Source organism: Pteropus alecto, unplaced genomic scaffold (assembly GCF_000325575.1).
Source record: "Pteropus alecto unplaced genomic scaffold, ASM32557v1 scaffold195, whole genome shotgun sequence".
Classification (NCBI taxonomy): Eukaryota; Metazoa; Chordata; class Mammalia; order Chiroptera; family Pteropodidae; genus Pteropus; species Pteropus alecto.
In genome coordinates, this window is record NW_006438073.1 from 6,323,661 (window position 1) to 6,348,477 (window position 24,817).

The window sequence follows — 24,817 nt, forward strand, 5'->3', positions numbered from 1 at the left end:
GAGAGAGAGAAAGAGAGAGAGAGGGAGAAGTTCCCCAAGATGGGGAAGGAGCAGGACCCCTGCAAAGCTGCGCTGAGCCCTTTTCGGGCGCCTCTTAGCGGGGCGTCCCGCCCAGACCTCCCATGAAGGCATTATAACGGGGAACAGTCTTTAGCAGCAGGGCCACTTCGGGCAAGCTACAGAAACTTGGGGAAATTCTAGGGTGAAGGTTAGGACGGTTTTGTGCAGAAGCAGGAAGGTGGTATGAAGAGATGGAAGCCCCTGACACGTCTAACGGGATGAACCCGAGCCCGCCAGGTCCCCTCTGGCTCACTCACCGCTTCTCCCACGGGCTCCAGGTGAGCCAGTCCTTCGAAACCAAGCCGTTTCCGTGCGAGCACGAGCGGCGCCTGTGGACGCCTGAGGCTGCGATGGCAGGTGCTCCCTCCGCAGGTGTCCTGAGGAAAAGGCGCGGGGGACAGGCAGCTCCGGGACAGTCCGCTTGGGCTGTGTTGCCCTCCCTGCTCTCCCAGAAGGCTATCCACTAGACGGGAGGGGCAGAGCAGTGACTAAACATGACATCTATCCGCGTTTAGCCTCCCCTACTTATCACGATGTATGGATGGCACAGACACACAACTTCCCAAGTATATAAACATGAAAGTAGCCAGCATGGTGGCCCTATAGTAAAGACTGGACATCAGTGCGTGTCAGCCCACTCTACGCCCACCTGCTTCCGTCATGGACTCGCGTGTTCATTTTTAACTAGGCAATGTTTTTTTCTCTCTTACTGAGATGAATCAAATCACTGCATATTTTCTTCACCTAGAATAACTTTCTGCCCGCCCCCCGCAACCCTTCCTATATCCATTAGAACTCAATTCCTTAAAATCATTGTTTTTCAAAACCCCAAACCATACCCAATTATGGCTGTAATGTAAGAGACTCTGTAAATGATCAATACGTCTAAAGCCCACAAACGTTTTGGCTTTATTTTGCAAACAGTTAAAATATGTGAGCAACAAATTATGAAATTATAGTGCTGATTTTCACTTGGTACTGAACCGCCGCATGGAAGCGAACAGACCGATGTCAGATCTTACATCGATTTGACTGTCTTCCTCTTGTGCTCCAACTTGGAAGACATGGCAAGAAAAAACAGTGGACTCCTACCATTCTAAGTCCCCAAATGACGTGTCAATGCAAACGTAAAACTGCCACGTCGGCCAATGGGGTGAGAGCACCATCAGAATCCCTGGTCTCCCTACAGAAAGTCCTAAAATGCTGGGCGTGTGCCTTTCTCTGGATACGGGGGCGGGGAGTGGCAGGGAGGCGTCCATAAACCCCAGAAAAGTAGGGCCAGGAAAGCGGGAAGGAGGGGGATTGCATTTTAAAAAGAAGTAGTTCCGTCCAGGAGAACAAATGATTAGTGACTTGACTGAATTAAACGTCCTGCTGTGAGGGTTATTTTCCTGGATGTGACTGTTGATGTGCGAAGTCTGATATATCAGTGTGGACAGGATGCTCCAAATTAAAGATCTGGAGACCTCACTACTGAGATTGTTCAAGGAGCTGAGCGTGAAGCAAAATTTCAGTGCAGGAGGGAAGGACCATGTGATAAAACAGACGTCTTTCATCTTTATTTATATTTAAGAAGGCATGCTTTCTGGTAGACATATTTCAACACAAATGTAACAATCAGAAAAATCACTAAATTAATTCTAAAATTATTTGTAAAACTCATGATAAGGGCAGCAGAATTGATTCCCTAAAAAATATTTTGCTGGAAGTAGAAATGTAGAGCATAGCACTTCTGCTTTAAAGCATAAATGAGTCCTTGATATTATAACGGCTCATCCGCATGTACAGATGAGGCTGGAGACTGTCCTCTACTCTTCCCAAGTGACAAATATTAGTAACGATGGCCACGGAACAGAGTCTCGGTATAAATGTGGATTTTCATTTTAAAATATGACACTTAAAGTTATGATTCATTAAAATGGAAAACAAGAAATTCAAGGGAAAACAATTTTTTTTAGTCCATTGATCTTTCACTTTGCTGAAAGATAGCTAAATGGTTTGAAATTAATGCCTGATAAATATGTGAACTGACTGAAGTTATAAATATCTTCAAAGAACTATTCAAAGCTTATGAAAATCTTTTTTTTTTTTTTAATGAGGTGAAAACGTGAAAATTAGCTCTAAATACTTACAAGAGCCCAGGATTATACTTTACATATCGGTTTACAAACATTATTTCCAGTCTTACTGAAATAGAATTCCTATCTTACATAATTCTGGTTTTCAAATCTTTGTAGATTTGATAGAGTCAGCCACAGTCACTAAGAAAAGATCTGCCAAGAACTCCAGCCAGGCACAGGGTTCCATGCGCGCGACCACCAGCTTCTTCGCAAAGCCATATGCTGGATCCTTTGCTGGCTCTAAGTGTTGGAGGGCACTAGAGTCCAGTCCAGCGATCTCCTCTCTTTCTTATCTATACTCACTCTTTAGATGATCTGATCCAGATGCGACTTTAAATATCTACACTTTGATTTCTGCCGTATTTACCTTTCTACCTTTGCGCTCCAGGCCTATCCAGCCAATGGCCTCTGTGACTCCTTTGCATTAATTGGTATCTCAAAATTAATCCGTCCGAATTAGAACTCATGATGATTCCTCAGTAAAGTCTGCTCCTGCCCAGTCTGCCCCGTCTTAATAAAGACATCGTCACGCGGGTGTTCGACACGCATATCTATGAATTATTATTGTAAGTTCCTCTCTTTCCATCATACTCTGCATCCAGTCCAAGACAGATACAATCCATCTTCAAAACCTCTCTGGATTTGGACCACTTCTCACCACCTCCAAAGTTACACAGCCCTAATCCAGCTACCACCGTCACTTACTGGGATCCACATAGCCATTTCTACTGCTTTCATTTCTGCCTGACCCAGCATTTCTCTACCAGAAGCTAGAGCCTTTTAGGGACAGGAAGTAGGTCCCATCACTCCTCAGCTCCGTACCCTCTGATGGTGTCACGCCCACATTCTTTACACTCGCCTTCCAGAAACTACACGGCCCTGCTTCGGCTCTCTCCGAGCTCGTTCTCTCCTACCCCAATCCAGCCATATTAACCTTTCCGTTTCTCACGAACGCTGAACCCGACGCCTTGACACGGCCTTTGCACTCAGCGGCCCCTTTTCCCGTGTGCCATTGCCCTTGACATTGCATGCTGGTTCCCTCGGTCCATTCGGGGCTCTGCTTGAAAAGTCCACCCTTTCTGAAATAGTTCATTTCCACCCAAGCCACTTCCACCGCGCTCTCCCGGCTGCCGATCTGTTCTGTGTTTCTTTACGGCGCTCATCGCCAGCTCCGGTTACTTAGAGAATGAATTTATTTACCTGCTTGTTGGCTGCCCCAGTTTCATGTTGTAGGAATCCCGTCTGGGGTGTTCACCATTTATGTCCAAGCACCTACAACCATGCCGACACAAAGCGGCAATCGAGAATTACTGCTTTCTTGAAGGCAACGTTAATGAATGTACACGCTTTGTAGACTATGTTACTAAACATTTCTCGCAAGCTGTTATTGTAATAAAGAGTGAAGTAAGTACAAATAAATATGACTCCGAATAGCAAATTATTAGTCTTAATCAAGTATATGCACACGTGTATGCAAACGCCTTCCCTAAGTAAGTAATTATGGCATCATTTGTACACCTGGGACCCATGAAAACATGAACCAACTGCAGATGTGTGTGTGTCTGAGCACAGAAGCCTGGAAGTAGCTTCGACGACAGCCCACGTTCTGCGAGCAGGGTGTGCTCGGAGCCATGTGGTGTATTCCAAGTCATCGCCGTGGCTGGAAACACCGCTGAAACAGGTGGGAAGAAGGACGCGTCTCTCACGTGGATACTCTGTCACCTGCCTGCTCTGCAGAGGACGCCTCGTCAGTCAGGGGAGGAGGGACTCACGAAGGACTGCTGGAGGACGGAGGGGCACGGGCTCGGCCATGGCCAGGGACGAGCCAGGTGAGAGGCGCCTGGCTGACAAGCCACTTCCTAGGTCACTCCACTTACCTCGAGTGACTGTTGTTATCGCCCTTTTAACGATGCTCATCAGGGACCATGAGTCTGGACGGTGTATTCCCTAGGTCTACCGACTCCAATTTGTCGCATTTTCATACAGAATCCTACACGTAGCTTAAAGATAGGAATCTACGGAATGGCTGACAATAGGGGAGGTCACAGAAATCTAATAACAGCCTGTAGAGAATCACATCCTTGCCTTGTATCACGCCAGCTGATCGCATTCCGTAAGAAACGCTCCCCGTTAATTCAGCCCTCCTATCGTGAACCAGGCGAACAAATTCATGGTGAATAAGAAGGTTCCCACGGCTTTCTGAAGCAGCCCTTTATAAAAATTCTATTCATGCCCATCTGAAAATCACTTTGAATCTCTATTGTAGCTTTCTGGTTTTCTTTCCATCCCATAAAAATATTTAAAAATAAAATAGTGGATTCAGACATCTGCCTCCTCAATGCAATGCAAATCCCCAGACTGACCACTCCTATACTGTAATGATGCTGTAATGAGGGGTAATTCCATAGCCAGTTTATCAGCTTTCCCAATAAGTAAGGAAAATTCACTCTTTTCTAGATCAGACAAATAAATGCGTGTCGTCTCTCTCTCTTTCTCTCTCTGCCTCTCTCCCTTTCTCTACTGTAAGTCAAATTAATTTCCAAAGAAAACATTTCAGGGTTAAGAGATGACAGATACAGAATCCCCCTCCCCCAACCCCCTCCACCCAGGTTTTCCTATGGACCATAAATTCCCATCGAAATATTAACATCTCTCATTGTTCATGGAGAAATTTAATTTGTAAATGGGAAAATCTAATTCGATGCCCAGTATTCTAAGATATATTTGCATTTCGAACGGATGTCAAACGAGCACAGCTATGCCTTCATAGACAAACGTAGTTTTTAAATGGGGAAAAATGGTTGAGGAAAACAGGGAGCAGTGGCCTTGCAGACTTTCCCCAACTTCCCGAAGTTTTAGAAGATGAAGAGCAGCTTTTATTTACGTGCAGAACTGCAAGAAAGTGACAGAGTGTGGGAGTTAATCCTGGAGAAAACGGAGCAGGCCATAACCGCTGCCTCTGGACCTCCAGCTGGGACGACTGAACACTATTTCGGAGCAGAGAAAATAACAGGCCCGCACGTGACATGGCCCTGGAAAAATTAATCTCGTGTGACGATTCCATTCAATCAATTAATATTAAACATGCCAAGGTTTTTACATTGTGAAATTGAGGTATTAACTTTTCATTCATAAATCAGAAAACCTAATTTAATTACATTAACCATTGTCGCAAATGATTAAATACATCCCGGAGACAGAAACAAATAATTTAACCAAACGAAGCAATTTCTCCCACAGAAGACAGGAGAGAACAAGGCATCCTTTCACACAGAGTACCCAGCTCTGCCACTCCACGGTTCCAGCACTGGCAACGGGCGCGGCCGAGGGGGCTGTGGTGCGGACGCCTGTCACGCCATCTCAGTAGTCACAGAGAACCACGGCGGTACCATGGCACTGCCACCTGTCACACGGGGCTCCGTGGATGGAGGTCTGTCACCTTGACTTCTTTCATACCCGTTCACCTCCCAGGCAGGGTGTATTCATGACCCTTGGAAGTGTGGGCTCAGAATAAGCTGTCACTGTCACAGAAAGGGAAGAGAGGTCTCACCTCAGGAGTTAGAGAAACTCGTGGATGTCGTTAGCCCAACAGTGCCCCTAACTTCACGGGTCTGTTCCTGACCCTGAGCCACGGCCGTTTTGCTGTGCGTGTTGTCCCTGTGTACCCCTCCCCGTGCTGGGCCCCGCACCCTTCTGCAGTGACCTCCCTGCCTTGCTGGGGGTGACACGGGGATAAGGGAGGCAGCCTCTGCAGCTCACTGCCCTGTCCTGTGTCCGCCGCACCACCCTCCCCACCGAACGCAGAGAGCTCGCTGACCGGCGCGCTGCGGGTCAGGATGAGCCTCGTCCTCGGAGCCAGTGGATTAATTGTCTTTCCTTCCACATTCCCGTAGCAGGGCTTTGCCGTGGAATCATGGATTTGCCACTACGCCAAGATTAAACTGGTCACTTCGAACATTTTAATTTTGGCCAAAGGCTTTGTGTGATTTCTTTTTCTCTCCTCTGTGGCTTTACTCAAGGTCTCGAGATCACAGGGGCTTTGAAATGTCTGTCAGTGGTCAGGGGCCACCACAACCAAGTAAGAAGAAAACCCACCAGCCCTTCTTATGCATCGTGCATTACAGGACCTTTGCGATGCCAGAGTCTGCACAAAACGTAGGGCGTAAACCATAGTCTTTGGAGAATATGAACTAACTCAGACTGAAGAATTTATGATGCAGTTCATTAACAGAGAGATCAATGTCATGTCTATATTTAAAAACCTATGCTTGGGTCAAAAAGAAGTCACGGTAAATAATTAAGAGGGGAGATACCAGCACAAAACTGTGCTTTATTTCTCTACATAAACATCTCCACAAGGACTAATGAAACAACTAGATTTCCTTAAAAATATTGATACAGCAATTAAATAATTCAGCACCGTGGGGGGACTTCTAACCTTTGACGGAGGATTACAGTCATCCTTATAGACAGAAGGTCATATAACTATTGCAAAAAGATATACAGCTTATTATTTAAATATTAATTCTCGATGGAAAGAAGTTTTTTTAAATGTCTTCAATATCTATGCAAAATGGTTATTCATTAATGTTGGCTAATATGTGGATGTGATTTTTTTTTAAATAAACTTATTTTTAAAGTAAAGTGTATGCATTTATTCATTTCAGTAGTATGTAACCGACATGCAGAATCTTATTAGTTCATCTGTTACTTGTTTTTAGATTCCACATATAAGTGAAATCATCTGGTATTTTCTTTTCTTTGCTTATTTTACTTAGTATAACATCCTCTACTTCCATCCACGTTGCTGCAAACGGCAAGATTTCATTTTTTTTATGGGTGAGTAATCTCAAATTGTACATATGTATCACATCTTCTTTATCCGTTCATCTATCAATAGGTCGCTTCCGCATTTTGGCGATTGTAAATAATGCTGCAATGAACATAGGGGTGCATTTATCTCTTTGAATTACTGTTTTCATTTTCTTCAGATAAATACCCAGAAGTGGAATTGCTGGATAGTACGGTGATTCTATTTTTCATTTATTTTAGAAGCCTCCATACTGTTTTCCATATCTTTATCCATTCATCTATCAATAGGTTGCTTCCGCATTTTGGCAATTGTAAATAATGCTGCAATGAACATAGGGGTGCATTTATCTCTTTGAATTAGTGTTTTCATTTTCTTCAGATAAATACCCAGAAGTGGAATTGCTGGATAGTACGGTGATTCTATTTTTCATTTATTTTAGAAGCCTCCATACTGTTTTCCATAGCAGTACATGAGTCTGCGTTCCCACCAACAATGCATCGGGGTCTCTTTCCTCCACATCCTCACCAACAGTTGTTACACTGTATCCATTTGATAACAGCCATTCTGACAGGTGGGAAGTGATACCTCATCATGGTTTTGATTTGCATTTCTCCGACGATTAGTGATATCGAGCACCTTTTCACGTGCCTCTTGGCCATCCGTATGTCTTCTTTGGAAAAGTATCTATGCATATCCTCTGCCCATTTTTTTAATCAAGTAGTTTTTTTGAGATTAAGTTGTATAAATTCTGTATATATTTTGGACATTTACCCCTTATCAAGTCTATGATTTGCAAATATTTTCTCCCATTCAATAGACTGCCTTTTCATTTTTTTATGGTTTCTTTCCTCATGTGAAAGTTTTTTATTGCTATGGAATCCCATCTGTTTGTTTTTGCTTCGTTGTCCTTTCCTGAAGAAAATGGTCCAAAACAATACTGCTAAGATCGATGTCAAAGAGCCTACCGCCTACGTTTTCTTCATGGAGTTTTATGGTTTCAGGTCTTCATTCAATTCTTTAATACATTTTAAATTTATTTTTACATATAGTATAAGATAGTGGGCTGGTTTCTTATCTTTTCTTTCTTTCTTTCTTTCTTTCTTTTTTTTTTGCATGTAGCTTTCCAATTTCTTCAATACTATTTAATAAAGAGACTATCTTTTCTCCATTGTATATCCCTGCCTCCTTTGTCATAAGTTAATTGACTATACATGCATGGGTTATAGATGGGCTCCCTACTCTGTTCCATTGATCTATGCGTCTGTGTTCGTGCCAGTACAATACTGTTTTGATTACCATAGCTTAGCAGTATGGTTTGAAATCAGGAAGCATAATATCTTTAGCTTTGTTCTTCTTTCTCAAGATCGCTCTGGCTATTTTGCGTCTCGTGTGTTTCCATACAAATTTTAGAACTGTTTGTTCTATTTCAGTGAAAAACGCCATTGGTGTTTTGATGCGGATTGCACTGAATCTGCAGATCGCTTTGCGTAGTATGAACATTTAACAATATCAATTCTGCTCAGCCATGAGAACAGTATGCCTTCCGTTTATTTGTGTCTTCTTCAGCTTCCTTCATCAATGTCTTCAGGTTCTCAGAGTGCAGGTTTTTCATCTCCTTGGTTAAGTTTATTCCTAGGTAACCCTCTCCTAACCCTCCCACTGTGGTGACTCTGTCATTCGTTGTGCAGAAGCTTTTCAATCAGCCCTTGGTTCTCCTTCAGGACGAGGTGCTCTGTACGTAGACGTATATTTGGTGTGTCCCTGGGAGGTGAATTCAGGGTCTTCTTTAGCTGCCATCTTGAACCCATCTACCTTTGCATTTATCCTTACAATTAATTACCTTAAGCAATGTATTTGATGGATAATACATAAAAATTAACAGTGATCCAGTGATTTATAGAAACTTATCCTAAAAATATAATTACTCAAGGGCACAAATATACATAGACAAGATGTTTGCCGGAGCAGTGTTATAAAAACAGAAACCGGAATAAAAATGAATGATCATCTCTACGGGATGGATTCCACGAATTACGTTATGTCCATGTGGAAAACAGAATGCTAGGCAGCCATTAAAAATCTAATATTGGATCAGAAAGGTAAAGTATTCTCCATTGCAAGGACAAAGATGTTCAACTTATATAATCGAATATATAATTATTCTACATTTTTGCGGCCATTGCATTAAATACATTAATTTATTTATACACTCATCAAATATTTATTTTATGTTTAATCAAATACTACATGTCAGATATATGTCCCAGTAAACAAAAAAAGACAGGTTTATAGACACTAAAGAGTGAGTTATAACAATAAGTAGGTGATTGCGACAAGTTCTAGGAGGGAGAAGAGCCACAGCCAGGGAGTGGGACGCTGGACCGAACATAAATTGGGGGAGGGGAGCAGATAATGTATTTTTAGGACGTGACAGCGATGCTGAGTGCGATGCAGACGACTGAGGGGGGAGGACGGAGCAGAGGACGCGTGCCCTTGGCGTCCCCGGGGGCCTGCAGCGCTGGGTCCGGGCTTGACCACGCTGGGAGAACAGAGCGGCGGGCGCCAGGATCTGGAGCAAGTGACAGTGAGACCCCAGGGGACCGCATCGGCCAGGTCTGCGATTCTGAATTCTGATCCACTGAGTTTATCCGATGGATCCAAAGGACTTACCATGAGGACAAGGGGACGAGTCCCCTCTTTCAATGGACTTCGAGAACCTCTGGCTGTACGATGCGACATGCTGACAGGCAGACGAAGGAAACCTGTCCCTGGCGGGGGTGGCGGCACTGTGAACAAGCCGCGTGGACTTCGGCGCGGCATCTCGACCCGGCCCGGCCTCAGGTTTCCCATCCGTGAGCACAGCTTGCCGTGTGCGCGACATTAACATCCGTGCAGTTCCAAGCGCAGTTCAGTGCGGCGGGGACATTATTTAGGGATTCTTTGCAGCAGTTACCTGCTAGCCGTGTTTAACAGCGTCGATAAAATAGAACTTTATGAAAATAGCTACGAAAGAATTGGCATGTTACTTTTGTGATAAGAAAATGGCTGAATCGGAGGCTTAAGGGATATTTGGCATTTGGCAAAGTGTAAAATATGAAGAACCCAAACCACTGCCGGATCCTACGCTCCGGACGGTGTGACACGTCCTGCTGTCAGAGGTGAACGAATCGGAACCTACTCCAGCTGTCCGGGGGACAGGGTGCCTGATTTCCACCGTCAGCCGCTTGTCCTATTGGATAGCAATGCTGAGCAGCGTCCAGATGTCTGGGGGGTTTGGAGGCTGCCGTGAGTAAACATGGCACGTCCCCTCCGTTCCGATGGCGTGGACGAGCGCTGCAACTAGCCACGAATAACACGCATGACGAGTGCACACTGCCAGCGCTGACTCTCACCGGAGCTCGGGGCTCCTGGGGGCCGTGACGGTGAAATCGGCGTCCTGAAAGCACCCCGCCCCATAAAGGCACAGGTATCCCCCTGGACGACAGACGCAACCATCCACACCCCTGTCCTCTGTTCCATCAGTGATTAGCTGTCTGTCTCCACTGTGCGACCGATCAGAGCACGATACCTCGTGACCTAACTTCCGGAAGCTTCTCTCCTTCCTCCAGGCCCTGCACTTGGCCTGCGCTGTGCCCGAGCCAGCAGACAGCCCCTCCTGGGAATGAGGCTCCAGGGAAATTGGCCCTGACCTACTCTCCCGCCTCCCTGCCCTGTCGCCCACGACCACACAGCGGTTCCTCCCAGCCTTGTTTACTCCGCTCTATGAAAGAAAACCCCTTTTCCTCACTCTTGAGGGGCTTGCGGATTTTCTGGTCAGAAGGCTCTCCCAGCAGCAATGAGCCCTTTGCCCCTATTACACATAACGATCCAGGCCCCCAGCGCCCACAAGCCCTTCAGATAAAGCCTCGCTTTACTACATAGGTTTACGTTTTATTTGGGATATTTACAAGGAAAGCTTTCTTAAGAGGTCAGAATAGTTTTGAGAGTTCTCAGTCTCTCCTAACGTTCCCTCCAGGTCTTGGAAAGACATGCTCAGCATCAAGAAAAAAAACAAAACAAAAACAAAAACAAAAAAAAACCCACTGTGATGATCAGACAACAAAAAGGATTTTAAATCACCAAACTAATTTACACAAATCATACGGCAAAACCTAGTACATTAAAGAAAAGTCAGCGAGACAATAACGGCAACTCACAAAGGAAAGATGATTCGCATAAGCGTTTCATGCTTTTTTCTTCGTGTTAGGAAAGTTTCTTTGTCCGCATGATCTCCGGCGGTCTGTCAAATGCTTGCGACGCATCAGTGCTTTCCCGAACAGAGTCGTGAGGAATGAGAGGCGCCTTACCTATCCACAATAAAGGCCGCTAAGCGTCGGATAAAGAAATGAGTTTGTCTGAAATACTTACTTGGTTTACGCCTTAGCTCTCAATCACAGGAAGGAGGAGGCCAAGGAAAGCTCGCACTATTCCATTTTTAAGCAAGCACTTTAGCAGCAGGCAAATGGTGACAAAAGTATCTGAAAAGGTGATGAGCTCATGGATTTTTATATCACTCTGAAGGTGAGCTGTCTCGGAGACTCAGAGGATGCTTCGAAATCTATAAATAGTGAATCTATTTCAATATTAAATATTCAATACAGTGGAAGGGGGGCTTTCCATTAACTCTGGGTGCTGGCCCTTTGGTGGAGAGGGAGCGGGCAGCCCCGGCATAGGACCTGGAGGACCTCCTGTGTCCCTGTGTGTGACACGCAAGTACCCACATGCCTTGTGGCCCCGGCTCAGACTGTGTGACATCTCACGAGGATATGGGAGACCTGACTTCTAGGTGCGTTCCTGTCAGTGTCTTCGTTAGCAGAGGAACAGGTCACACTTGAGAATTACACATGTGCCGACTTACACACGTGTACGTAGCTTGTACGCGTTCACATCTTTTGCATTTATAAAGTAGAGAAATAACATGAATAGCTTGTAATAATGACCTAAGGTCACTACTCTGATCGGCTCCAAGGCCAAGCATGTTACATACTCAATCCTTACAACAAAAAGGTGGGGAAGATATTATTATTTCCATTTTATGGAAAAGGAGCAAAGACTTGGAGAGTGAAGTGACCTTCCATGAAGCCACATGACCGAGCCGGGATCCAGCACTTGACTGACTCCAAAGTACATGCTCCGTGTGCCACGCCTCTAACTGCTTTGGGTTCCGACCTGGAATGTTTTGCTGTGTTTCTGGTTATTTAGAGGGGGAAAAAGGATGTGTGGACAGGAGAATTTAAAAACAACTATACATTATTTTATAAACATATATGTATATCTATCATATTCTTGTCTGACTTTTATTAGTACCCATAAAAGAATGGCATCTGGGGGTTAAGTTAGAGACCCCGCCTCCATCCTTTACAAAGTTTAGACTCTCAGAAGTCCCTCCCCAAACAGTGCTGGAACGCATCAGAAGTGTGGGGGTGAAGCACATGGAAGGGGAACCAGAGGCTAAGCATCCCGTGTGCATGGGATCTGAGGTTGGCCTCTCCTGCTCATGGACACGCACCGGGGACACCTTTACCACTGCAAAGATGCTGCAAGAAAGGGTACGATTCACTCCAGTGCTGAGATAATCAAGATCCCTGATATTTCCTTCCATGGCGCACAAAATTATACGTAGAGTATACAGATTCTCAACAGGACGAGACTCTAAAATCATTGAAAGGAGGAAATGCTTACATTTAATATGTTAAGTTAGTAATGACACAATTAGTATAATAAATAAGCTGCGGGTTTGATTTTCTGTACTAATAATTGCCTAAGGTCGACTTATTCCTACTTACTGCAAGTCTAAAACTAAGTTTGCAGACAAACTTGCCTCGTCGAACAGGAAACGCTGGCCTGTAGATCAGCAGGCTTATTTCTCCAGGTTTTGTTTTCGATTGCATTTAATTTTTCCTGACTCTAACTTGTTTCCTTTTTGTTATATTTCATGTATTCTTATAACTCTCTTCAAACACTTCGTGGCACGAGATAGTGTGAGCATAAATAGCTAAAAGACTATTATTTATATTTTACATTATAAAATCAAACTCTGATGGCATACCATTTTTACTAATATATAAATATAACCTTAATTATCATGTGTTTAGTGCTCAGCATAGTTGCCCAGGAATCCTCCTGTTTTTACCATTTTACAGATGAGAAAAATGGAAGCCCCGCAGAGTTGACCAGCAAGCCCGGGGCCAGCTGGCCAGCGCGAAGCGGAGCTTGCACCCCATCTACATCCCCCAACGGTGGATTTCAGTTACGAGGGAGTTGACATGTAGCTCTCAACTCCTTCAGCCCTGACTGTGTAGCAGAAAAACTCAGAGAAGAGAAGGACCGGGCCCGGCGGGTGAGTGTCCCAGCAGGCGTTCGGGGTCTGAGCAGAGGCCCTTGAGGACCATGCTTTTGGCCCCCAGGGCCTCACACTGCACATCCCGCAGGGGTGAATGAAGGCCAGGTAGGAGACCACGAGAGAAAGGGACATGCCGACTCCTTCCCTTGGGTTTACTATATTCGACATGTTGATCCGATCACTAGTCCACTGTTTAGCTGTCCTGAGACAATAAAGCTGAAAGCAAACAAAATGAGCAAAACCTTGGGCCTCCCCGTCGTTAGTCTCCAAGTGTTTTTCCAACGTCTCCTAAGTAAGGCTTTGTCATGAGAACTACACCCCCACATCTGGCCTCACGGGATCTAAGGCCAGGTCTGATGATCGCAACAAGGGTTCATTGTGGCGGGTGAGTGTGGAAGGTGAGACATTTATAATAAAATTTGCATTTGCCAGTTAGCCCAGTCCATCCTAACTGGCCCTTTAACGGTCCTGTTGGAATCCGGCTTTGCTAACCAAGTCTTTACGGTTTGTTTTTCCAAGTCACGGGGAGGCTTCTTAGCAGTTCTTAGTGATTCAAGAGCCGGAGGAGAAAATAAAATTATAAAATAAATGAAAACCAGTGGACGTACAATTTATCTGCTTTTATTAATTCCTGCATCTAGAATAACCGATACACATATATAAACAATGTTTTCTATAAATAGCCTTTAAATACTATGCAAATGATACCTTGAAGTATAGACACAGATGTGGCGCAGGTCTTCAAAGACGTGACACTCCAATTCCTTTCTCTCCTGCAGACCCTACTTAGGGGCTGGCAGTGATGTTTTTACTTTAAGAGGATTTTAATCTTTTGGAAAAACTGAGGAAACATGAATGAATAACTGCTACCTTTCTCGTGGTTACCCATTGCTTAGAAACAATTCACTTATTTCTACTAAAAGAACAGAAATCTGAAGAAGAGCAAAACACATCCCAATATACCAACAAAAACAGAAATAATAATCAGAGGAAGTGACGATAATATCTTGCAAAGCGGTAACGTACTTTGAGAAACCGTGCTGACGCTTCATTGCCTTATTCACAGGAAAGGAACCATGCCTGAAGGTTAACAAGTGGTTGTGTTAACTGTGTCCCACTATCGATGAAGAGTAAACAAACTCTAAAAGATTGGAATGAGTCCCATTTAAAATAAGAAAAGAACAGGAAATAAAATCAGTACTCAAAAGCACAGCTCCTTACCTAAAGTGTCATTCAATTAAGCGCACTTTCAGACTCACGTTGTGAGTTTTCACTCATATCAACCAATATAAAGGTTAAACTGCAGAAGGATGTTTTGAAGAAGGCGGTAGAATCACTGGCCCTAGCGATTTTCAAGAATTGGACTGACAACCATCTCTCTGCGCTGCTTTGAGCCATCTTACTCTAAAGCAGAAGCTTTTATATGTTGCCTTCTTGAATTTCTTTTCAATGTTAGAAATTTAAACTGGATAACATACGGTAAAATTAAAATGTTTAACAAATTACTCCTTACCCTTTTACTACAATTCTTTCAAATGTCCTTTATTATGCCCTTAAAATTACTGTGACCATCATCATCTTCTTTCAGACAATCATATAGCAAAATATAACTGAATTTGGATTTCATGAAGAGATTTTTAACATTATTTAGAATTGTGTAAACTTTTTATGGTAAGCGAATTATGCCAGACTTTAAAGACATAATTTAAAACTGCAAAAGCAAACAATATAAAAGAAATGCATCAAGACGTTCATTACTGCATTCGCACAGCTTTAGAACAGGCATAATGAAGCGCCAGATAAAGTGAATCAAACAAATAATGAGTTCAAGTAAAGATGAGCTCATTTGATGGAGATGTTTATTAGAGAAGTAACGACAAAAGAGTGAGAAGTGGTTAAGGTAGAGAATATTAGAACAGACTGTGATATTTCTTATCCCTACTTACACTGCTGTGCATGGTAAGGAAAAAAAAGTTCCCAAGTTACACCCAAGGTTTATGTGATGTCGCTCCAACTACTTCCTAGTCTAAAAGGAGCACTATTTTCATGGGAGAGTAGGAGCTACTGAAACATGTTTCCCTTTAAACTTTGAGTGTCTCATTATGCAAATGCTTATATTATAATGTAAACACATTGTGTCTGACAGTATCAAACACGTAACTAGATTATTCACCTCTCCAGGTAGCAAGGATCCTGAAATTTGGCAGGTCGCCCATGACAGTAGCAAATTTTCTAACAAAGATATGTCAGATTTCCTTCATCTTCCTTCCATAGAAGATGACATTTTACTTAAGTTTCAGTAAAGCAGAATTCTTTCTAGAAGCAATAAAAAAAAACAAAAACAAAACAAAAAAAACCCTGGATTTCCTAGAACCTTTCTTTCCTCACAAGCACCTGTAAAATTTAGCTCATTCCAGAGTAATTTATTGACTTACAGTATATTCCTTGGATATTTCTAAAAATGGAGCTCCGCTTTTAAAAGTAACAAGCTACAAAAGAAGTTTTAAAAACATGATAAGAAATTGCATAAAAAGAGAAGGGTAGGTATACGAACTGTCGCATGTTAAATTTAGCTTTGAGGCTCCCAGTATTCAGAGCAAAATACAAGTACAAACGCGTCCTGGGCCATGTCATCTCATTACTGGATGGTTATTCCTCATGCTCAGTACAGAATCCAAGGATGCAAGCCTCCTTCCTCTTTACCGTGAAGACGCAGTTTCCCATATTAGTGACTGTCACCTATCTGCACGGAAAAGAGGAAATGGAAGCCTGAGACTAAGAAAGTCACTTAGTATTTACTGAAAGCAAAGGGTCTAAAGCGATCCTTCCAAGGGCAGAGTAAAATATGTTAATTTTGATATAGTAGTCTTTTATTTCCTAATTAGTTCTCTTCCTTGTAAAACGCACCTAGGTATTCACCACCTATGAGAAATATTTACGCAGATGAGTTGTCTCTTAGATGTAAACCTTCCTTAAAAAACAATCAGCTATTAATTAACAAAGAAATGTTTTCTGGTAATATGGACACAACATTTGGCTAAACAAGATCTACAAATACCATCACTCTCTGGTTGCAGAAATTCTCAGTCACATACAGACAAAAGTAACTCACACATGCTCACCCCCCTCCACCTGCTCCTGACACCCAGAGAATTGCAATCGGCTTCAATTTACATGAAAGCTCCTTAAAAACAATAAAGTAATTAAAGACATTCGCGAGAGGTAATTATGTCATGTAATGCTAAGTATCCCCTAGGTATGCCTGGCTCCCTTAGCAAAAGCATTTCCCTTCCAAGAGAATCTGCTGACTTGTAGGGTACGAGGTAAAGTGACGTTCGCGTCAGAGTCAAAAGCGTGTGCTGTGAATGTGGTCCTCCACAGGGCAGTGACCGCGATGAATTACCAAGCGTGTGTTCTGTTTTCTGAGATGGGCTCAATTTATCATTTTATTGAAAAGGTTCCATTATGCTAATGTCTTCCGAAATCACCTTCTGCTGTTCCTGGAAGGGCATGAGGAGACATAAATTTTTACATGTAGAACCAAGAAGTTGTACAGCAGTCACAGTTTCCAAGGGTTAATAAGAAGCCATCAAAGAACGTTCGAGGACTTATCAGTGGCAGTGCTTTAGGGTGCCCTTCTACCTAGTGAGGGGGAGGAAAGGAGTATATTGTTCCAAATTAAACATCAGGAAAAAAAAAATGAATGCTACAAGAATAAGGGTATTAATACTTGGCTTCAAGTATAGGAGTGATTATTCAAAATCTCCTCAGTGAAATTTTGATGTTACTATTTATCTGAAGTATCAGTAGAAAAGCTACATATTAAATAGGTCTCCATTACACAGTTTGTGGTCTGTCTGAATTACCTATCATCTTCATCTACTATCTTCAAAAACTTTCAAAAATAAGTTTGCTGACGATCACCAATGTATGTGAAATTAATATGCGTATTTTTTTTGGGGGGGAGCCTCATTGTGTCTGTACGGAGGGCGCTTAGGTTCTCACTAGTCCCAAATCCCACATCCCAATTCTCAGGAAAAAGAATGAGAAGCTAATTATTCAGTGCAAATTAGATATTATCCCCTAGAGCAATGTTTTATTTCCATCTTTCCAAGAATTATTGATTCCTTCCAACCACCAAGGACTCTGCCCATAATTCATGAACATGTCGTATCATCAATCCATCAATAATCTGTAGTTACAGGCGACAACTGTCAAGCAGCTGAGTGAAAACACATTACAACTGATAGCTCCCTCTGGACCAATTATTGTAAATCAAAGCAACGCTGAGGAGAAATGGCTGCTCGTTAGAAATATTTGCCTGGTACACATTGGGCATTCGATGTTCTGACCTGGCCTGATACAGCGGCCCGTGACCAACGGCATGTACGTTGCTGGATCTGGCACTCTAGTTCTGTCCGGTTCAGCTGAGTGTTCTTTAGGTTTGGGAAGCTGTTTGGAATGGCTCACTGATCAAGAGAGTGATGACCAAGAAGCCAGGTACCGCCCAGGGCGGGGGACGTTCAGCATTCTGTATGAACGTTCGCAGCTGGAGATGCACAGCATCTTCTCCCATGACCTGCAACTGACTTGACCGGGGGAGGGAAGCTTTAGAAACATGTCTAAAGTAGTCTGGAAGCCCAGTTCACAAAACTGTGTTTGAAAAAAAGTAAAAGGATTGTATAACTCTCGCCAAATTCAAATCATAAAGTTTCTCACTAATTCTAAACATATTTATTACAAGTGTTTTTTTGTTTGTTCGTTTTTGTTTTTTATGGCTGTTATGTATTTCCTGTCAGCTGGGACTTTATTTTTCCCCCCCACGGTAAATGTAAAGCTATGGAAAATGGACATCCCTTAATTTGGGACACTATTACTCAGATACTTTACAAAAATAGAGATATCTGTTGAAGGCTTTAGAATAAGGTGGCTGTTCCTGCCTCAGAGTGTAGAGGATTTGCGTTGATTTTTCAAACCAGGCCAAATCTGAGCAATTAGCTGTGAACGTTTTCATCTAATTCCAAGAGAAGAGAATTTTGAACCAGAAGACCTTGGTTCAAGTTTTAACCACAACACCTTTTAGCTGTGGGATCTTGAATGAGAAATTTGGTCTTTACTCAGTTACTATGTAAAAGAAAAAATAATAACTATGTTCATAAAAAAAAATCAAGTAAGATAAGTGTAAAAGTTTCATAAACTATTAAGTGTTAGGAAAATTTTTTGTTATTCTTTGAGAATAAAAAAAATTGTATCTCTATAATAAATTTAGAGTAATGGCTGGTAGGAGAAAAACAGTATTTCCTGTAACAGTTCACACATTAAATAAGACTAATTCATCTTTATTGTTGCAATAGTCAGGAAAGTATCTGAAACTTGGAATTAGGCCTAAAAGATTATGATCGTTTCTTCAGTGCTATGGCGATCTCTTACTGGGGCCACCTTACAACTTTCTAGGGACAGAGGTCAACTGTATTTCCGGTGGAGATGTAGAGAATTTCTGTCCAGTGGAGCAAATGGCCCCGACTGTTATGGTTTATTGACCTGTGAGAATTTAACAAATTTTGTATCTAGCCTAACAATCTTATCCTAACTTCTCTTTATTAAATTGTACCTGTCATCTATTGATCAATGGATCTATTTATATCTATCGTCTATCAATCCATCTATCATCTATCATCTATCTATCTCTATCATCTATCTATTATCTATCTATATCTATCATTTATCTATATCTACATCTATCTATATCTATGTATCTATCATCTATCTATATCTATCATCTATCGTCGTCATCATCATCTAATTATCATCTATCATCTATTTCTATCATCATCTATCAATGAACCTCTCTAAAGTTCTTTGAACCAATGTAGAGCTCCCCATTTCCCTATTAAATAACTGGCTGAATAAAACTTTTGATACCTCTTCATTTTATATTTGCATGACAGTTGTGATTTTACCTTTTTGAAAACCAGACTTTCATTATTTTGGAGGAGCCAAGAAAACTGCATTACCAGAGAAGCACACCTCATGGGCCATGGGGCCAAGGCACGTCTTTTCTTGGTCCCTAAAGTAAATCCTGGCCAAACAGAATTTTACCTCTTCCAATCCCCTTTCTCTAGGTTTTCCCGTTCCTCTCTGCTGGTTTCGTGTTGATTTCTGTCTGTGGATTCCACACTGCTCTGGTGGTCACAGTGATTGAGAAATTGGTTTTACGTACTGACTGGTGAAATAACATGGAATAACTCTGTTCTCTGTTGAGTAGGAGATGAGAAACGTTCAAGCCATTTTGCTTATTCATCTATGCGTGACCTCAAATCAATTAAGAATGTTTTGCTTCCTGGGAAGAAAAACAGCTCTTTGAAATCTGGACTAGTAAGTTTTTGTGCTTCTATGTTTACTTTTGACCTGTGGCTGAAGTTGTAGGATCGAGGCTATAAATCCTCTATCTGGCTGTGCATCTCCATATCTGTACTTCAGAAAAGCTTCTGCTTCTCATATGTGAAATATTTTCCTTTTACCAAGTTTACTAATAAATTAAATTATCTCTCTCAAATTAAAACTCTGTTCTGGTTTATCGAAATAAACACTTTTATAAGTAGAATATTCCCAATAATGACACTACACTTTAAATACTTTAAATGTTCTAGACATTTCAGGAAAAAAAAATCCTTCATACAGAAAGTACTAGCTAAGAAATAGTTGAAGAATTCATGGTTACACAATTAAGGTAAATCTTTGGATACTGGATTATTTTAATAATTTGGATTTAAGAAAGAAAAAGAGCTATATATCTTTCCTCTGATATGTCAGTGTTAAATATGGGACAAGATTTTTATTTTATATTTTATAAAAGGCTTGGGTTAGATTTCTCATCAACAGAGTAGTTAATCTGAGTATCTTACACTTCTCATATCTGTTTATTGATTAAATAATCTAACATTTACACTTAAATGACATTTAAGTTTATAAAAAATATACATTTGTACATTTGTATTTGACTAGATTGAATCAGAATTCTGGCAAAACTTGTAGTAATTATATTTTGTAGTATGCCAGTGAAAATATAAGTTCTCAGATTTTTATATAACTTTGAAAATCTGGATTCATATTAAGTTGGGTTTTTAATGAATAATCTTCCGATAGTTGAATAGTTTCTATTAAGGTTGAATACAAAGGCAATGAGAAATAATCATAATTTTAAGTTTATATACTTGTGGTTCTCTAGGTCTACATGCTATAGAATAGCTCTATTTTTGGTTTACGTTAATGGAAGTATTTTATTTTTATTACTTCAAAAAATTGTGTCTGTAGAAAATTATGCAATGTGTATTTATGAGCTGGGTGGACTGCTAAAATTATTGTGTATAACAGACAGTTCTCATTTACCTACCTCCCACTTTTCTCTGTAGAATAGACGTTGTTATTTTCATTTAAAGTTATGATTCATTTGGTGGGTGAGACTACGCTAGAAGTAATAGTTACAGAAAAATACGGTTGTTTACCCAGGGCAATGGGATGAGTTTCTCTTTTTAAAGGAAGAAGAGAATAGTTTTTCCCTAAAACAAAGTGGCACTTTGTCCCAGAATATGAAAGGACACGGTGAAAAGACAAACTTGAGAAAACTTAGCATGCTGTAGAAAGTCCGGGGAAAGTGAATTTTACTCGCCTTTGTTTACAATACATCTGAAAAGAATGTATAAAATGTGTTCAAACTAGTGCAGAGTTTTCCTAGTTTTGATGGACTAATTTAAGAGGATAAAAAGCAGCTCAATAAAACCTACGTCGTCAAATATTACATTAAAGCAAAATTAGAACGACACATTTTCTCTGTTGAGTTGATAAATACATCTTGGGACACTTAGTGAGGCATATTAAAATATTTTGTTTCCCATCTGTGTAATCTGCCCAGGCAGCAGAGATTCTGTATCCCACCAGAATAATCTCTGCTTTGTGTTGATTTTACCTGTTCTTTGATAGATCATTTAAGAAGGCAAAGTTTCCTCATTTGTGAATTCACTAAGGTTTCTTTTAATCATATTACCTTAGCTACCTTTATTTTAAAGTATTTTATTGTCACTGATTAAAAAAATAACCATGTGTGGTTTCTAAGGCACCTGGGACTTAACTATAACCACATGATCAAATCTCCTCTGGCAATTCCTTTGATCCTGCCTTCCAAAAATCGGATCTAAAATTTAATTTTAATAAAAATTTAAGAGAATAATTTCGAGATTCACATTTCACTTAAAAACGTCTTTGAATGTCCCAGCACGTCCCTGGAGACAGGTGCTAGAAATCATTGGGTTTGCTTGGTGTGTTTCATATTTCTTATCTTCAGCATTACTGGACAAGCAAGGGAGCAGGGCTGTCAGTTCAGGAGAGCCTCGCAGCCTTCTCTGGGCTTGTGTTGTGCAGATAAAATATTAGTCCTATTTATGCTTCATAAATTGAACCATTTACGGGCCATGTAGAGTGGTCAAAGCCCTCACTGGTCATATATGTTCTTACCCTCAGGGAAAACACTGATCAAACCCTTTGAAATGGTTATGTCCCTTGTCACGAAGGAGAGTTTCACTGTTCCCACTCCCCCGTTATCGGTCACTGTAACCGTCAACACAACCTTTTACTTTTATCAGACGTGTTTCTGCTTCCGGCTGAGGTTTGCCTGAAAGCCCGTCAACCACAGGGCTGAGTGTAAGTCTTCATCACAGGGCAGTCTTGCGTCCTGGCAAAAGGATGGTGCCAGGTGCTCTGGACAACTGACACTTAATGAACAGGCTTTCGGGCTGACATCAGTGGACACCTTTTGGACTGTCCCAGTGGAATAAAGCAGGATTTCAGGATTTCCAGGACTCATTGAGTCTGGACATAGATGTCCCTCATGAAAGCAGACCACCAACCAGATCCAAGAGAACAAGAATTAATTACATGAGAACCATTAAACTGACGAGGGAAATTTAATTCATTGGAACTGCTATTAATGTTCTATTTTTATGAATATATGAAGGCCTTTTTATTTCTTCTTCAAATATCTCACCTTCAATTTAGTAGACTAAGATGTCGTTCACTGAACAGAAACATCAGCAAATAGTATCAGATTTCCACTGGACTTCAGAATTAAGAAACATATACTTTTACTAAGTCTCCCTACTTTATTTTCATGGCAACATACTTATTTGCTTAAGTTCCAGAAGAATTTGTTCTTGTTTTGCCACAATATAATTCAACAAATTGATTGTGTAACAAAGGATATACATGGAGAGTGATATTTGAGAGTAATCGTCACTTCGTCAGGTATGACAGTGCACTATTAAAGGATACTAATCGACTTTCCACACGTAGCCAATGCTAGAAAGCCTGGAAAATGGGTCTGGTGCCTAGACAAGAGAGTCCCATTCACACAGGTATACATACCCACCCACTTTCGTCTATGTATAACTGTTGCCACATAAATTAGGACTTTCAAAATAGTGAATATTCTGATGTTGGAATTCCTTCCCCAAATATTATCTGGAATTACTCTGTACAGAAAAATTTGCTTCAACTATTAGAGCTATTTGATTACCTTGAAATAGAATTTATACAGGAAAAGCTGGATAAATGCTTATTGTTTTTCTTTTAATTACCAATTTTCTGAGTAAGGTTTTAATGCAAGAGTGATTTCCAATGTTTTCAAATGCATTTGATTTTTTTTTTTTTTTTGGCAAACTAAAGTTTATAAATTGTATTCGATACTTTCTTTTTATCTTGTGTTATCCCATCTTTGGACAATGAATCTTTGTTAGGACGTGTGTCCTTCAAGAACAGCCATTAGTCTTTGATAACCTTCACAAGCTATCAAACAAGATACCGTTACAAGATGTCCAAGGTCCATCTTGCATATTTTCTGTCCCAGGCCTAGAATCTGTCATCCCCCAAGGATTCATGGTTCCTTTTAGTGGGAAATAATATTAAGAGACAAAAATCTGGGTGGCCATGAAATTGCTCTTAATTTATAGGCTTGGAAGAATGATCTAGAGATTCCACTTGAAAAGAGATTCGTGGGAGGTTGACAGCATGGGACAAAAAGACAAGCACATGAGGCCTTAAAACTGGCCACTCAGCAGAATCGTCTGTGAAATCATCAAACTACAGATGCCCAGGCCTCAGCAAGACCCATTTAATCTGAGGTTCAAAGGTGAGCCCCGAGTTTTTTAAACGGCTCTCAGAGAATGAGTCACTCCTGGGCCACTGGACAGAAATGTAAGTAATAGTGTCCAGGTAGCCATATTTCCAGGACCTTGGTCTCCAGTGCATCAGATATCTTTAGAGTTGAACAGTTTTTATTTTTAATAATTGTTATTATTTTTTCTTATCTTAAAAAATAATATAAAGTCACAGTAAAAAGTTATAATAAAATACAAAATAATAAACAACTCATAATTCTATCACAAGAAAGAACTCATATCAACTCTTGCATCTGATATTTTTATGTTTTCTATATACATATGTACACATAGATGTATTTATTTGGTTACCTGTTTTTTTTTATGGAATAGGATCATACGCTACTCAGTATTCTGGAATCTACTTTTTTCATGTAGCATCTTTCTATGCCATTAAATATTATTCTACAACATCATCTTCAATGGTTTTACAGTACCTGATTTTATCGAGTTGCCAAACATTTATTTATTCAGTCCCTGTTGTTGGACCTCTTGATTGCTTTCAATTTTCTGCCAATATAAATAATGCTGTGTTGAACATCTTTAGGGATAATTCCTTGTATACATCCTTCATATATGATTTTATAATACACTCCGAGAAGTAAAATTATCAAGTCAAAAGGCAAAAGTTGCATTTCCTCTTGTGGGACTGTCAAGTCCTAAAATAATTCTCTCTCAGTTTGAAGTAGGAGAAAAATCTATAACACATGAAAAGGAGTATAATTAAGAAGCAAGTGTGTACAAAGGAGGGAAGAAACTTGTTCTTTGATTTTTTCAGAACAGTCATAAATTGAATTTTAATATATGGGAAAAATAAGCAATGTATAGGATATTGTGATTCAAAGGTGGAGGCACTAAATCGTGTTGTTGCCACATCGTGTTGCAGAAGGTGCGACATAATTCTTGTGTGTATATTTGGGAGGTGGAGGATTTGGAAATAAGATTTAACTGTTTGAATATAGAATTTTGAAGTCAGAATGCCTGGTGGTGGTGATTGTAATGATTAAGAAATCTGTCTCTGACAAAAGAACTAAACTCTGCTTCAGAAATCTAAATTTTTCCAACAACTTAGAATCTTGGATCTAAATAAATTACATTTCCCAGTCTCAAAAAGGCCATCAAAGGAGAAATGAATAATTGTTGTTTTCATTCATTTAACACATATTATGCAGCAGGTACTGTTAGGTAACGCACTGTGTTAGGTACTGCGGACAGGCAGAGCAAGATGGAAGGC

General features: G+C 40.9%; 1 protein-coding gene across 1 annotated transcript in view; it reads right to left on the minus strand.

Annotated features, from left to right (window-relative positions):
- The window catches only part of PRKN (parkin RBR E3 ubiquitin protein ligase), an 833,405-nt gene that overhangs the window by 665,008 nt on the left and 143,580 nt on the right, over nucleotides 1–24,817 (minus strand). The gene's annotated exons all lie outside the window — the stretch shown is intronic.